Source organism: Macrotis lagotis, chromosome 1, assembly GCF_037893015.1.
Source record: "Macrotis lagotis isolate mMagLag1 chromosome 1, bilby.v1.9.chrom.fasta, whole genome shotgun sequence".
In the NCBI taxonomy this organism is placed as follows: Eukaryota; Metazoa; Chordata; class Mammalia; order Peramelemorphia; family Peramelidae; genus Macrotis; species Macrotis lagotis.
The window spans coordinates 779,185,487-779,202,314 of record NC_133658.1 but is presented as its reverse complement, the minus strand read 5'-3'; positions in this window follow the sequence as shown (position 1 = coordinate 779,202,314).

Below are 16,828 nucleotides of genomic sequence, written 5' to 3'. Positions count from 1 at the left end.
ACTAATCTTTTATACTTTTAAATTCTGTCTGAGTGGGGAATATGTAGAAGACAAAATATAGGAGAAATATTTGTTTAGTAAGAAAATACTATCCAAACCTGTCTGACCCTTATTAGATGTGAATTGACTCCTATCATTCTGTTGTTAAAAGTAAATTCACAACCTCACCTTATTCCCACCCTCAATTTACAGCCTTTTACCGAATTTCAGTCATGTAGAGGGTGAGGGATTTCCCCCTTTGACATAATTCTCCTTACACTTCTATGCCCAGGGAGTGGGCAGACTAAAGTCTTGACTGGACTCACCTCAGCATGTAGACTCTCTTGAATCTCAGCCCAGTCAGCTCTCCTGGTTCTCTCTCTCTCTCTCTCTCTCTCTCTCTCTCTCTCTCTCTCTCTCTCTTTCGCTGTCAAACCTCTCACCTAACCTTTGTTCTCCCCCTGCCCTCAAGTCACTTACAAACAGCTTAACTGCTTTTCCAGGAGAAAAAGTTTTAATCTGTAAAATTTGCAGGCTTCTGAAAATATATCCTAAAATTTCAAATACAGGGTTAAAATGTGAATTCATTGACTTGTGAGAACTCTCAAAATTTTAATTGATGACACTAATCCTCAGGCAACAAGTCCACTGTGGTTGGTTTTTCTCTTTCATGAGCTAGATTACCCTAAATTCCAATGGGGAAAGTATTGACACTTTATGTTTTGAATACTCCTAGAGCAGATAGATTGTTTACCCAAATTTGAGTAGCAATGAGGACAATCTCATTTATCAGTAATATCCTTCAGAGACTGACTGATTGACCTATGGGGTTGTCTGTTTAAGGAAATAGGGGAAAAAACCCTTCATGCTAATTTAGTAATTGGTTATTTAAATAATAGTAAATAACAATTTCTCTGAAGTCAAAAGATTGAAAAATTAGAATATGTAAGGTATTTACTATAACAATCCCCCAAACTGAAAACAGATCATTGAGGGGAAAAAAAATTAAGAATCATCATAATTCCTGAAAATTATAACAAAACACTTGGATAACTTTATTTTAAGAAATCATAAAATAAAACTTTCCTGGACTATTAGAATGATAGTTCTAGGTGAAAAAAAAATGAAAGAATTCTCCAATCACCCTTTGGAGAAAAAAAAATATAAAAAACACACACAAGAATATGATAGTTAATAATTCAGTGGTTCAAAGTCAAAGAATAATACCTTAAGCATTCAAAAAGAAATAATTCAGGGAACCAAGATTGTGATGTAAAGGTAGAAGGTCTCAGAATTTTTCCCAAACAACTTTAAAGGAAGTCACTATATAGATGCTAAAGCTACAGATCTCACAAAAACAAAGAAAGAAGTTAGCAACACAAAATATCTAGGAGGAATTTCATTAAAGGTCTAACTCTTCTGGGTAAAAGGGGAATATAGCCCTGCATAGGCTGGAGAGTTGGAAAACCAAGAGGAGGATCTTAGCTACAGCACAGCACAGATCATGCCTCAGCAAGTCCATGATATAGCAGGCCAGAAGTGAAGGTCCAATCCCCAGCTTGGAAGACATAGTTTGAACCTTGGTAACTCTTGTTCAACAGGTGGAATTGGGTTGGGCTACTCTATTACAGGGAACAAACCACTGCATAGTCAACATCTAGCCCAGCACAAAGCCAGAGCCCTAAAGGAGAAACAAACAGCTATTTACTCAACACCTTCACAAATGGAAAGTCAGGGCTGTACAAAAGGAGGGAACAAATCACTAGAAAGGCAATGCCATAGCACGTGATAAGAGACTAGAGCCTGGCCCCAGAATGAAAAGCTTGAAACAGTACTCCATGGAGCAGAGCTTAATTGTCAAAATGAGCAAAAAAAAAGTGCTAACCATAGAAAGCTACTATTCTGATAAGGACTATAAAAATGCCATCTCAAAAGATGAAAGCAGTGACAAAATACCTACATGTGAAGCCTGAAAGGAGTTTATGAACTGATCTCAAATCTAAAAAGACCTCTTAGAAGAATGTAAGAGTGATTATAAAAACCAAAGAAGAGAGGAAGAAGAGAGATGGAGAAAAGAAATGAGTGCCATGCAGGAAAATTATTTAAAAAAATGATCAAAAAATCAGTTCCTTAAAAAAGGCCATCTAGAAAATGTATATAAGTAATCAAAAATAAATCCACCAAATGGAATAGGAATTTAACTAAATAGAATGTAAAAGTAATCAACTGGAAAAAAAGGAAAACAATTTAAAAATAAGATCGACCAATTGAAAAAGTAAGATAACTTAACTGAAGGAAGTAACACCATAATAATCAGAATTGGGCAAATGGAAACCTAATGATGATATGAGACACCAAAATTCCATCAAATAAAATCAAAACACTGAAAAAAATAGAAGAAAAGGTAAAGTACTTCTTAGGAAAAGCAACTAAACCTGGAAAATATATTGAGAAGAAATAACTTGTGAATTATTGGATTACCTGAAAGCCACAATAAAAAAAAAAACAGCTTGGACATATCTTAGAAAAATTATTGGGACTTACAGGGCAGAGTGAAGATGGTAACATGATGTTAACATGCCCCCTGAGCTTTTCCCTACCAAAAATAAATGAAGCTTCTGCCCTGACATTCAACCTACAGATCCCACCCAGAAAAAGAGAAGATTCAAATAAGTTTTCAAGGCTAGACATCCAGAGCATCTTCAGTGAAGATCTATCTCTTTGGGGAAAGGGGAAGTAAAGGCCAGAGACAAGGAAAGCCAGCAGGAGGTATCTAGCCATAATGCAACGCAAGTCCTGATGGTTTGACAACAGCAGAGTTCCTTCAGCTAGATAGCATGCCTTGGGGGGGGCTTTCCAGTCCCTAACAAAGTGTGAGGCCTGGGATAATGGGGCAAAAGACAGAACTGGGCCAGAACTAACCACAGCTCAGTCAGAACTTGGACATAAGTGAGGAAACAAACCTCTGCAAAGGCAAGACCTAGATTGTATAGGCAACATCTTGGCCAATGACAAGTAAAGGATCATATCCCAGCCTTAGTATAAAAAGCTTGCATCTATTATCCCTATAGTCCAGGAACAGAGCTAAAACAACAAAGCCAAAAAAGAGCACTCAATAATAGAAACTACAAAGATGATAAAAATGCCATGTTGGAAAAAGAAATTAGTTGAAAAAAATCACTCACAGGGAAAGTCTCAAAAGAGTCTATGAATTGGACTCAGATCCAAAAGCACATAGAAGAGCTTTAAAAACTGAAGAAGAGAAGAAGAAAAATGGAAAAAAGAAATGAGAATCATGCAGGAAAATTATGAAAAATTGACCAGAGAATTCAACACTTTTAAAAAAGAAACACAAAAACTAATTTAAGAAAATAAAACTGTAAAAATTAGAATTGAACAAATAGAAACCAATGAATCTACAAGGCTATAGGATTCCATCAAACAAAATACAAAGGCTGAAAAAAATTGAAGGAAATAGAAACCTTATAGGAAAAACAAATGACCTGGAAAATAGATCCATAAGAGACAATCTACAAATCTTCAGACTACTAGAAAGCCTAAATCAAAAAAAAAAAGGGGGGGGGGGACTTAGAAAACATCGTGCAGGAAATTAGTAGGAAAAATTGTCCAAATCTACTAGAACAAGATGACAGTATAACTATTGAAAGAATACACATAACCTCTCCAGAAAGACACCCTAGAATAAAAACTCCTAGGGCTGTTATAGCCAGATACCAGGGCTCTCAAATAAAGAAAATTCATTTAAATACAAAGGAAACACAATCAGACTCACGCAAGACCTATCAGCCTCAAAATTGAAGGACCAAAAGACCTGGAATACTATATATCTGAGGGCAAAGGATTTGGGATTACAATCCAGAATTTACTACCCTGCAAAATTCATCATACAAAGTCAGGGGAAATGATTAATGTTCAATGGAATAGAGTACTTACAGAATTTCCTAACACAAAGACCAGAATTTAACAGAAAATTTAATGACCAAATGCCCAACTCTAGAATTGAATAAATAGTTAAAAAGGGGAAGGAAAAAATAAAACAAAACAACACAAAGGTTGATCAAGACTATCAAACTGTATACTACACTTAAAGGAAAGATGTAACACTTCTAATTCTTGAGAAGTTTACTTCTCTTAGGATAATTAAAGAGTTGAATATAATTGAAATGATTGGACTTAAGGGATATGGGTATAGTTGGGTCTCCTCTCCCCATTGAAGAGGTTCAAGATGATATCACTATGTTTGAGACAAACCTTAAGTGGCTCATTATTTTTGCCCTCTAATTCTGCTGTGCTGAGAAAGCTTAGCACTTTATCTGATGAGGGCATCATAAACTGGGTGGTCCTGAGTCAGTGTCTCCCAGAATTTACAATCATTTATAAAGTTCTCAAGTGAGATCTTCAGAGCCTCCTAATATTTAGAACACTTTAGGATTCTTGTAATTAATTAAGGGTTTGACTTAAACCTTGTTTACTTAACCAGGTGTTAATTACCTTGGGGTAAAATATAAGAGAAAATAGGGCTGGGGGAGAGTGATAGAAATAGGTCAAGAAATGATTTAGCTTTGGTTGATACTTTGGCTCATGAGGAGGAGGCCTCTAGAGAAGCATGGAATGAGTTACAGGACCTGATATTGAGGGAAGGGAGCAGAACCAGGAGAACAATATACATATTAACAACAACATTGTGGGATGATCAACCTTGATGGAAGGAGCTCCTCTCAGCAGTTCAGAGAGGTAGAACAACCATATTAGACATGCTATGGACCGTGCTCTTCCTTCCAGAGGAAGAAAATCAAAACAAAACAAAATAAGCAATCCTTCAGAATCTGATGAACTTGCTGAGGGGAGAGGGGTGGGAAGGCTGGGTACAAGGAAATTTTGTAACTTAAAAAATATACATATGCTTATGAAAAAAAAAAGAGAAAACTTATCATGTATCCTAGAAGCAGAGTGTAAAATAGAAATTGAGGGAATTCTCTGATTACCTCCTGAAAGAATTCCCAATATAAAAACTCCCAGGAATATTATAGCCAAATTCCAGAACTCCCATGTCAAGGAGAAAATATTACAAGCAGCCTGAAAGAAATAATTCAAATATCATGGCAATGAGGGATTTAGCATTTGGCTACATTAAGGGCTTGGAATATGATATTCTGGAAGGCAAGATAACTTGGATTACAATCTAGAATCAACTACCCAGAAAAACTGAACATCTTTCAGGGGGTAAAGATGGACATTCAGTGAAACAGGGCATTTTTAAACTTTCCTGTTGAAATGACCAGAACTGAGCACAAAGTTTCCTCTTCAAGTACAGAACTCAAGTGAAGCATAAAGAGAGTAGAGGGGAAGGACAAGTTATGAGGAATTTAATGATGTTGAACTGCTTGAATGGGAAGATGATACTGATAACCCATAAGAACCTTCATATTTATCAAAGCAATTAGAAGGAGCATATATAAACAAGCAGAGGAGAGAGCTTAATATAAAGGTATAAGGTAAAGATGGAGTTTATGGATGAATAACTAGGAACAAGGGAAAAGAGATGTACAGAATGGGTTAAGCATCAAGAAAAAGTTTTTGCAATAGAATGGAAGGGGGAGAAGATGAGGGGAAATGTGCGTGTCTTCATTCCCATCACAAGTGACTCAGAGAGGAAATAACATATACACTCAATAGTGTTAGAAATCTATTTTACCTGAGAGGAAAGGGATGGAAGAAGGGGGATGAGGGAGGGGAGGGAGGGTGTAGATGTTAAAAGAGAGGGAAGATTGTGGGAGAGGGTAGTCAGATACAACACACTTTTGAGGAGGGATGGAGTGAAAGAAAAGAGAGAAAGAACAAACTGGAGTGGGGAGCAATAGAATGGAGGGAAATACAGCTAGCAATAGAAACTATGGAAAAATGTATTGAAACAACTTCTCTGATGGACTTCAGATAAAGAATGCAATTTATCCTAGACAGAGCCAATGGTGTCTGAACACAGACTAAAGTACACTTTTTTTCCCTCTCACTGAATTTTTCTTGAGGTTTCTCTATGTTTGTGTATGGGGGGAGGGTTATTATATTTACTTTTACAACAAGACTATTATAGCGATATGAAAATAAATAAATAAATGTAGAAAACTTTTGGAAAACTGTTCGAATATCTGAGAATGAGAAGAGAAAATGTCCTTGAAAGACTATATCAATCACCTCTAGAATGTGAACAGAATAAAAACTCCAAGGAATTTTGTAGACAAATTTCAGAATTCTCAGCTAAATGAGAAAATATAGCAAACAGCCAAAATGAAGTAATTTAAATGCCAAGAAACCACAGTCAGCATTACACAGGACTTAACTGTTGCAACATCAAAGGATCAGAAAACCTGGAATATGTTATTCCAGAGAGCAAAAGATCATAGATTACAACCAAGAATCAACTACCCTGAAAAATCCAATATATTAATATTATTTTTTTTTTTTAGGTTTTGGCAAGGCAATGGGGTTAAGTGGCTTGCCCGAGGCCACACAGCTAAGTAATTATTAGGTGTCTGAGGCCAGATTTGAACTCAGATACTGCTGACTCCAGGGACAGTGCTCTATCCACTGCACCACCTAGCCAACCCCCAATATATTCTTTTAGGGAAAAAAGATGAACTTTGAACAAATAGAGGAATTTCTTTTCTAAAACTTTTTTATTTGATGTTTCATTTTATTTTTTCAATGACAAGTTATGAATTTTTACAACATTCATCCTTATGAATATGAATAAATTACTTAATTTCTTTCCACTCTCCCTTTGTACCTTCCTCTTCTTAATGGCAAATAGTCTGTTGAAAATTATATTTATACATTTTTGTTTATATTGTTTACAGATTAGTCATTTTCTATATGAGAAATTAAGACTAAGGGAAAAGAAAGAAAACTATGAAATAGGAAGGAAAAATATAAGAGACATTTTAAAAATATGAACATAGTGTTCATTCAGGTTCTGTAGGATTTTTTGTTTTGTTTTGTTTTGTTTTGATTTTCTCCATCTGGATGTCGCTGGCATTGTCCATAATGCTCTCTTAAGTTTGTTGTGGTTCTCTGACCTACTGAGAGTAGTTGCATCTGTCAAAGTTGATCAAATCATAGTGTTGTTAATGTGTACAGTGTTCTCCTGGTTTACTTCCCTTCCCTTCCTATTATTCTTCCCATGTTTCCCTAGAGACTGACTTTTTCTTTTTTCTTTTTTTTTTAAACTTTTACTCACTGTGGTGACTTTATTGCTTTTTTCAGAATCATATATATTTTTTAAAGATTGTATTTATTTTGAGTTTTACAATTTTCCCCCTAATCTTACTTCCCTCCCCCCACCCCCTACAGAAGGCAATTTGTCAGTCTTTACATTGTTCCCACGGTATACATTGCTCCAAATTGAGTGTGATGACAGAGAAATCATATCCTTAAGGAAGAAACAAAATATAAGAGATAGCAAGATCAGACAATAAGATATCAGGTTTCTTTTTTCTAAATTTAAGGTAATAGTCCTTGGTCTTTGTTCAAACTCCACAGTTCTTTCTCTGGATACAGATGGTATTCTCCATCACAGACAGCCCCAAATTGTCCCTGATTGTTGCACTGATGGAATGAGCAACACCATCAAGGTTGATGATCGCCCCCATGTTGCTGTTAGGTTATACAGTGTTTTTCTGGTTCTGCTCATCTTGCTCAGCATCAATTCATGCAAATCCCTCCAGGCTTCCCTGAAATCCAATCTCTCCTGGTTTCTAATAGAACAATAGTGTTCCATGACATACATTTACCACAGTTTGCTAACCATTCCCCAATTGAAGGACATTTGCTTAATTTCCAATTCTTTGCCATCGCAAACAGGGCTGCTATGAATACTTTTGTACAAGTAACAAACAAAGTTTCTTTATAAGAATTCTCTAATATCTCATGTATCAGAGCCTTAGGATATAGGATTTATTAGAAATATGACTGAATCAGGAATCAGCTCAGCATACCTTAATCTTTAGCCCTAACTCTATTGTTCTTCAGATGTGTGGACCTGGGATAGCAAATTCTTTTTTTCTTTTATTAAAGATATTATTTGAGTTTTACAATTTCCCCCCCCAATCTTACTTCCCTACCCCCCCACGATGGAAAGCAATCTGTCAGTCTTTATTTTGTTTCCATGACATGGTTTCTTATAGAACAATAGTATTCCATAACATTCATATACCATACCTTGTTAAGTCATTCTCTAACTGATGGGCACCCCCCCCAATTTTCAATTCTTTGACAATGAAAAGGACTACTATTAATATTTCAATAGGGAATTTTAGTATTTGTTATGATTTCATCTGGATATAGGTCTAGTATTGGTAAAGTCAGGTCAAATGATAAGATCAGTTTTATTACCCTTTGGATATAGCTCTATATTGTACTCCAGAATGGTTTTATCATTTCACAACTCTACCAGCAATGCATCAATGTTCCAATCCTCTCACAACTTCTCCAATATTGATTGTTTTCCCTTTTTGTCATCTTAGCCAATAGATGTTTCATCTCACAGTAGTTTTAATTTGCATTTCTCTAATCAATAATGATTTGGATCATTTTTTCATATGCTTATATATAGCTTTTATTTCTTCATTTGAAAACTGTCTATTCATATCATTTGACTACTTATCAATTGCAGAGTGACTTGTTACCCTAAAAATTTGATCCAGTTCTCTATATATTTTAGAAATGAGACCTTTATCAGAACCCTTAACTCTGAAAATTGTTTCCCAGCTTTCTGTTTTCCTTCTAATCTTGACAGCATTAGTTTTATTAGTGCAAAATCTTTTTAATTTAATATAGTCAAATTTCTTGTTTGCTCTTAAATTTCTATTCTTTCCATGGACAGATAGAGTATTTATTGATCTATTAATTTCTCTATAGTATCACCCTTTATGTCTAAACCCTGTATCCATTTCAGACTTATTTTAGCATAGTGTGTGAGATATGGGTCTATATGTTGTTTTTGCATCCTATTTTATAGTTTTCCCAATAATTTTTGTTGAATAGTGAGTTCTTATCCCAGAAGCTAATTTCTTTGTCAAACAATAGATTATTGTTATAATTTTCTACTTTTTTTTAAACCTATCCTAATCCATTGATCCATTATTCTATTTCTTAACCAGCACCAGGCATTTTTGATGACTGTTGATTTATTATATAGTTTTAGATCTGTTTGACAAGTCCACCTTCCTTTATGCTTTTTTTCCTCTGTCAATTCCCTTTCTCCAACTTTTGTTGCTCCAGATAAATTTTGTTACTTTTTTTAGCTTTGGAATAGTTTTGGTTGTTATGGCACTGAATAAGTAATTTAATTTGGGTAGAACTGTCATTTTTTATTATATTAATTCTACCTAACCATAAACAAGTGACACTTTTCCAATTATTTAGATCTGACTTTCTTTGTATGAAAACGTTTTGTAATTGTGTTTGTATAGTTTCTGGATGTGTCTTGGGAGGATAATAGAGGAATTTCAAACTTAGCTGCTAAAATGAGCAGAACTGAACAGAAAATTTGATCTTCATATAAAAGGTACACTAGATACTTAAAAATAAACAGAAAGGTAAAAATTATTATTAAATCACATTAAACTTATTTCTCTTAAGATTATTTCAAAAAAGCATACTTAGAGGTTATGGTTAGAGATTGATCCTTTAGTTGATACTTTAGCTGATGAGGGTTGGGAATATATTTGGAGGAAGTATATTTGGAGAATTGGTATAAAAGGATTAGGGAGTGATTTTGCTTTACGTGATACTTTACCTCTGGAGGATTGTGATTTCTTTTGGAATAGAGGGAGGGAGTGTTCTTAGAGTGGAGATAGATCATGAAGTGATTTTGTTACAAGATACTTTAGCTAACTAGGACTGTATTTCTACAGAGTATATTTGGAAAGATAGTGTGGTATATATATATATATATATATATATATATATATGTATATATATATATATATGATAATTTAATGATACTTATGGCTGTTGAGAATTATATTTCTAATGGATGAGGGAAGTTACTTGGGCAAAGATTTAGCCTCACCTGATCAAAAAAAATCTAAGATTGGGCTAAATCTATGAAGTGTCTGTGAGGTAATGATACATTTAAATCAATCAGTCAATCAATCAGAATTTGATCTGATTGAGAATTTTACTTCTATTGGATCAGATGAAAGGCATTATATATATGTACATATATATATATATATATACATTCAGAGATTGAGAAATAATATAAGAGTTTGAAAACAAGTAAGACTTGAAAAGAAAGATTATATTGAGGGAAGCCAAGGCATTAGAGGATGAAGAAAATTACATGGAGAGACACAATGACTTATTGATATAGAGGGAAAGAAGGGAGGGTTCCTTAGAGAGCACTGAGCAAATCTTGCTCTCCATCTAGTTTATTCACAGAGGGAATTATATACATTTTGATTTGGGTTTAAAAATGTATCCTGTCCTAAAGAAAAGTTAGTATAGGGAAGGGAAAATAAAGGAGAGAAGGGATTGATAAAAGCAAGGATGACAGTAAAGTAAAGGTAAAGTTAAAGCAAAAGTGGAAGTGAAAAAGAAAAGTAAAAGGGGAAAGGAAGGAGAAAAGGAAAAAGTACTGCTAGAAAGAAGGGGTGATTGAGAGCAGCAGTCAGAAGCAAAACTTTGGGAAAGAGGGATAAAGGGAAAGGGCTTAGAAAATTATAACTGTAGGAAGAGAGCATGGAGGAAATAGAGTTAGTAATCATAGCTGTAAATTTGAATGGGATGAACTCCCTATAAAGTGAAAAAGTATAATAGAGTGCAGTAAAAAACCAGAATCCTACAATATATTGCTCATAAGAAACATATTTGAAGCAGAGAGATACACACAGGGTAAAGGGAAAAGAATGGAGCAGACTACATTATAAATAAAAAAAAAGCAGGGGTAGTATTCCTGATCTCAGAGAAAGCAAAGCAAATATAGATCTCATTAAAAGGGACAAGGAAGGAAACTATATCTTCCTAAAAGTTATCATAGGGGGTGGCTAGGTGGCACAGTGGATAAAGCACCAGCCCTGGAGTCAGGAGTACCTGGGTTCAAATCAGGTCTCAGACACTTAATAATTACCTAGCTGTGTGGCCTTGGGCAAGCCACTTAACCCCATTTGCCTTGCAAAAAAATAAAAACCTAAAAGTTATCATAGGCAATGAAGTAATAGCAATATTAAATATATATGCACCGTGTTATAAGTATCCAAATAGTTCTAGCAAAAACTAAATGAGGTAGAGGGAGACATAAATAACAAAACTATCAGAGTGGAGGCCATCAAACTTCTAGATAAATCTTATCACAGTCAAACTTCTAGATAAATCTAATCACAGAAATAAACATGTAGAAATTTAAGAAAATGAATAGCATTTTGGGAAACAAATATTATAGACTTATAGATAAAATTGAATGGGTTTGAAAGAAATATAACTTTTTGTTCTGCGGTATATGGCATCTACTCAAAAACCCACCCGTTACTAGGGCCTAAAACTTCTCAATCAAATGCAGAAATATAGAAAAAAATATTTTTCAAATCATAATGCAATAAAAATTTCTTATAATAAAGGGTAATTTGAAGATAAGATAAAAGTCAGTTGCAAACTAAATAACCTAATTTTAAAGAAGTAGATCAAATAAAGAAACCTAGAAATAATCAACAATTTTTATCCAAGACAATGATAATGATAAGACATCATACTTGTGGGATGTAGCCAAAGCAGTTTTTAGGGGAAATTTTATATCTCTAAATGTTTATATGAATGAGATAGAGAAAGGGGATGAGGAATATGGGGTTGTTTTGGTTCCACAAGAATGTGAAAGGAGAATTGTTAGTTTACATTACAAAGACTGGGATTGGCTAGTTTTGTTGCCTTATGGGCAGGTATGTAAATTAAGACAAAAGATTTAGCCTCACCTGATCAACAAAAAAACTGAGATTAGGCCAGGTCTGCCCCACCCAGTTCTAAATTAACCTAGGATCTGCATCCTTCTCCTTTGCCCATGCTCAAGCTGTTCTTGCTCCTTAGTATAATGATCAGGGGAAAATGTATGGGGACTAATGTAACAATTAGGTTTGTGACCCAACCAGTGATTGGCTTGAAGGGACAGGAACAAAGATTTTCAAACAGCATTTGAAACCCAATATTTCTGGGATTTCTCACCCTTCTCCCCTTAAGAGAGAGAGAGAGAGAGAGAGAGAGGTGTGCCATTTATTAATTAAAAAAACATTTCAATCACTCTGAACTAAATATTCACAAGTCATTTATAACAGAGGAGATCACTGAATTGGGTATGCAGCTAAAAAAAGCTAGGAAAAATACATATTAAAAATCATGAATAAAATGCCAAGTTAGAAATTCTGCAAATCAAATAAAAAATGAATAAAATTGAAAGTAAGAAAATTGTTGAACTAATGACTAAAATTAAATTTTTTTTGGTTTATAAACCAATGAAATAGATACACTTTTGGTTTATCTGATTTTACAAAAAGAAAGAAGAGACACAAGGTACCAATTTTGAAAATAAAAAGGGTGTGCTCATCACCAATGAGGATGAAATTAAAGTAATAATTGGGAGCTATTCTGCTCAATTGTATGCCAAAAAAATTGACAATCTAAGGCAAATGAATGAATATTTACAAAAATATAAGCCACCAGATTAACTGAAAAGGAAATAAAATACTTATATAACTCCACTTCATAAAAAGAAATTAAATAAACCATCAATAAACTCTCTAAGAAAAATTTTCCAGGACCAGATGGATTTACAAGTGAATTCTTACACATTCAAGGAAAAATTAATTCCAATTTTATACATACTATTAAAAATAAGTGAAGTTCTGCCAAATTACTTTTATGACATGAATGTGGTGCTGATATCTTTTTTAAAGAGGAATACCCAAACCAGACAAAGAAAAGAAAATTATATATCAATCTCCCTAATGACTATTGATTTAAAAATTTTAAATAACATTTTGGCAAAAAGATTAAAAAAGCTATTATTAGGATAATATGATCAGGTTGGGATTTATACCAGGTAGACAGAGATTGTTCAATATTAGGAAAAACATCAACATAATTGACCATATGAATAACAAAATTAAAAGAAATCATAATTATTTCAATATATGTTGAAAAAGCTTTTTGACAAAAATGCAACATACATTCCTATTAAAAATACTAGACAGAGGCACCTTGGTAGCGTAGTGGTTGGAGCACTGGCCTTTGAGTTAGGAGGATCTGAGTTCAATTTCAGCCTCAGACACTTAATACTTAAATATGTGACCTTGGGCAAGTCATTTAACCCCATAGCCTTGTCAAAAAAAAATACAAACGAAAAAACAAAAGGAAACACTAGAGAACATAGGAATAACTGGAATTTTCCTTACACTGATAATCAGGATCTATCTAAAACCATCAGCAAGCATTATATGTAATGGGGATAAACTTGCAGTAATTCTAAAAAGATCAAGGATGAAATAAGAAGGCCCAACAACAACATTACTAGTCAATATTGTATTTGAAATATTAACTTTAGCATCAAGAGAAGAAAAAGAAATTGAAGAAATACAAATTGACAATGAAGAAATAAAACTCCTCTTTGTAGACAGTAAGATAGTAAACTTAGAGAAATCTAGAAAATGAAATAATAAAAAAACTACTTGAAACAATTTACAATTTTAGCAAAGTAGCAGGATATGATATACCCACAATAACCATCAGCATTTCTATATATTAAAAATAAAGTCCAAAAACATATTTATAGAAATATAAATTCCGTTTAAAGTAACTATAGGCAACATAAAATACTTTGGAATCTACCTCCCAAGATATTTGTAAAAACTATATGAACCCAATTACTTTTCATATAAATAAAGTCAGATCTAAACAATTGGAAAAATACCAATTGCTCATGGGTATGCTGAGCTAATATAATAAAAAGGACAATTTTACACAAATTAAATTACTTATTCACTGCCATACCAATAATCAACCTGTCAAAATACTCTTTTACAGAGGTAGACAAAATGTAATAAAATTATCTGAAGCAGTAAAAGATCAATATATCAAGGGAATTAATAAAAAAATGCAAAGGAAGATGGCTTAGTTGTACATATTTAAAACTGTTTTTATAAAGAGACAGTCATCAAAACTCTTTGGTACTCCCTAAGAAATAGAGAAGTGAATCAGTAGATTAGATTAGGTACAAAGAAACAGTAGTAAATGACTGTACATCTATACATACATACATACATACATACATACATATATATGTTTATGCACATATACATATATCTATATATCTATAACTATATCTCTATATCTCTATCTATCTATCTATCTATCTATCTATCTATCTATCTATAATCTACTGTGTAATAAACCCAAAGACACTAAGTTCTGTGATTAGAACTCGTCATTTAACAAAAACTGCTGGGAAAACTTTAAAATAGAGTGACAAAAAGTAGGCATAGAATCACAGCTCACATCCTATACAAAAATAAGGTCAAAATGCAAGAGGAATATAGACATAAAGGGTGCTACCATAAACCAAATAATAGAATTAGAAATACTCTATCTTTGAGATCTATAACAAATGGAGAAATTTATAACAAAACAAGAAATAAATTATAAAATGGATGATTTTTGACTATATTAAATTAAAAAAGGATTTGAAAAATAAAGCTAATACAGATTAGAAGGAATGCAGAAAGCTGGGAAATAATATTCACAGCTAGTGTTTCTAATAAAGAACTCTAAATATATAGAGCACTGAATTAAATTTATAAGATTACAAGTCATTCTCTAATTGATAAATGGTTAAAGGAAATGCAAAGTAATTTTTAGATGAAGAAATTAAAGCTATTTGTAGTCATATAATAATGCTTCAAATCATTATTGATTAGAGAAATGCAAATTAATACTCTTAAGTATCACCTCATAGCTATCAGATTGGCTAAGATGACTATAAAGGAAAATGATCAATATGGGAGATGAGGTGGAAAAATTGGCACATTTATGCATTGTTCTTGGAATTGTGAACTGATCCAGTCATTCTGGAGAGCAGTTTGAAACTATGCCCCCAAAACAAAAAAATTTTGCATCATCTTTTATCCAGCAATACTAGTACAAAATCTATATCCCCTCACAATTATTTAAAAAAAAAGGGGGGAATTCCACATGCTCAAAACTATTTATAACAGGTCTTTTCACAGTTACAAAGAAATGGAAATTGAGGGGATGCCAATCTATTGGGCAATGACTGAACAAACTGTATGTTAATGAAATGGAGTACCATTTTTCTGCAAGATATCAGGAGGGTTCAAATCTGGTCTCAGACACTTAATAATTACCTAGTCGTGTGGCCTTGGGCAAGCCACTTAACCCCTTTTGCCTTGCAAAAACCTAAAAAAACAAAACAAGAAAAAAAAAAGGAGGGGCTGAATTTGAGAGAAACTTTAAAAGACATACTTTAAAAAACTTTAAAAGAACTAAGATGAGTGAAGTGAACAGAACCAAGAGGACCTATAAATCAATGAGAACATTATGAGATGATCAAGTATGATGGAGTCTGAATGCAGAACAAATGCTTATTTTTTATTTTTATTTTTTAGGTTTTTGCAAGGTAATGGGGTTAAGTGGCTTGCCCAAGCCCACATGGCTAGGTAATTATTAAGTGTCAGAGGCTGGATTTGAACTCAGGTTCTCCTAAGTCCAGGGCTGGTGCTCTATCCACTGCACCACCTAGCCATCCACTATGCTTACTTTTTAAAACTTCATTTATGTTTTTTCTTTCTTACTCATAATTTTATTCCCTTCAGTTCTAATTCCTCTTTTATAATGTGACTAATATGGAAATATGTTAAACATGATTGTACATATATATCTTTTAACAGATTGCTGTCTTCAAGAGGGAGGAAGAATGTGAAGAAATATGTGGAACACCTACCCTTGCATATGTTTGAATATTGAAAGCTATCTTTGCATGTAATTGCAAAAATAAATGAAGAGGAAAATTAGTAAAAATAGAAATAATTGAAATAACAAGGAATCACAGGCAGGATCAAAGAAGTATTATCAGCAGGTTCCATAAATAAAAGAAAATCTCAGAATATAATATCATGAATTTGAAAAGAGACAAGCTTGAAAATAAAAATAAAAAATTACTGACCCTGAGAAACAGTATAAACCTATTGAGATATAGAAGTGGCATGGAATCTCTAATAGAACAGCAAACTTCCAAGCATTTTTTTATTGTCAAATCCAGTTAGAGTGTTTGAAACACAAATAAAAGACACAAGAGAAATATGTGAGAAATTTATAAGTGGCAATATGTTGATAAAGCTCTTACAAATGTCCTTTCAAAATGACATTGCCTTCATGGATCACCAAGGGAATAAGTGAAAACAAATATAAGAACTGGTGATGGTTTTTGATCCATCTGTTTAATTTTTAAAAGAAAGAAAAGATAAGAAAAATGAATATATTACAGGAGAAATTAGAAAAGAGATTGTGAACTTACTATTAATGCTATGTGAGCTCCATGGAAAAGAGGGCAGAGGATGAATATCATGAACTTCATTCAACCTCTGCATTATATAGCATTTATATCATATTTTGAGGTTGCTCAAATGCTTAGCATGTCATTTTTTTTCCCTGAGAAAAAAATGTTCTTAGCTTGGTGCTATTATTATTCTCCTTTTACAGATGAAAAAACTGAGGCTGATAGGTTGAGTGACTTGCTCAAAATCACAAAGCTAGTAAATGTATATGGCTAGAT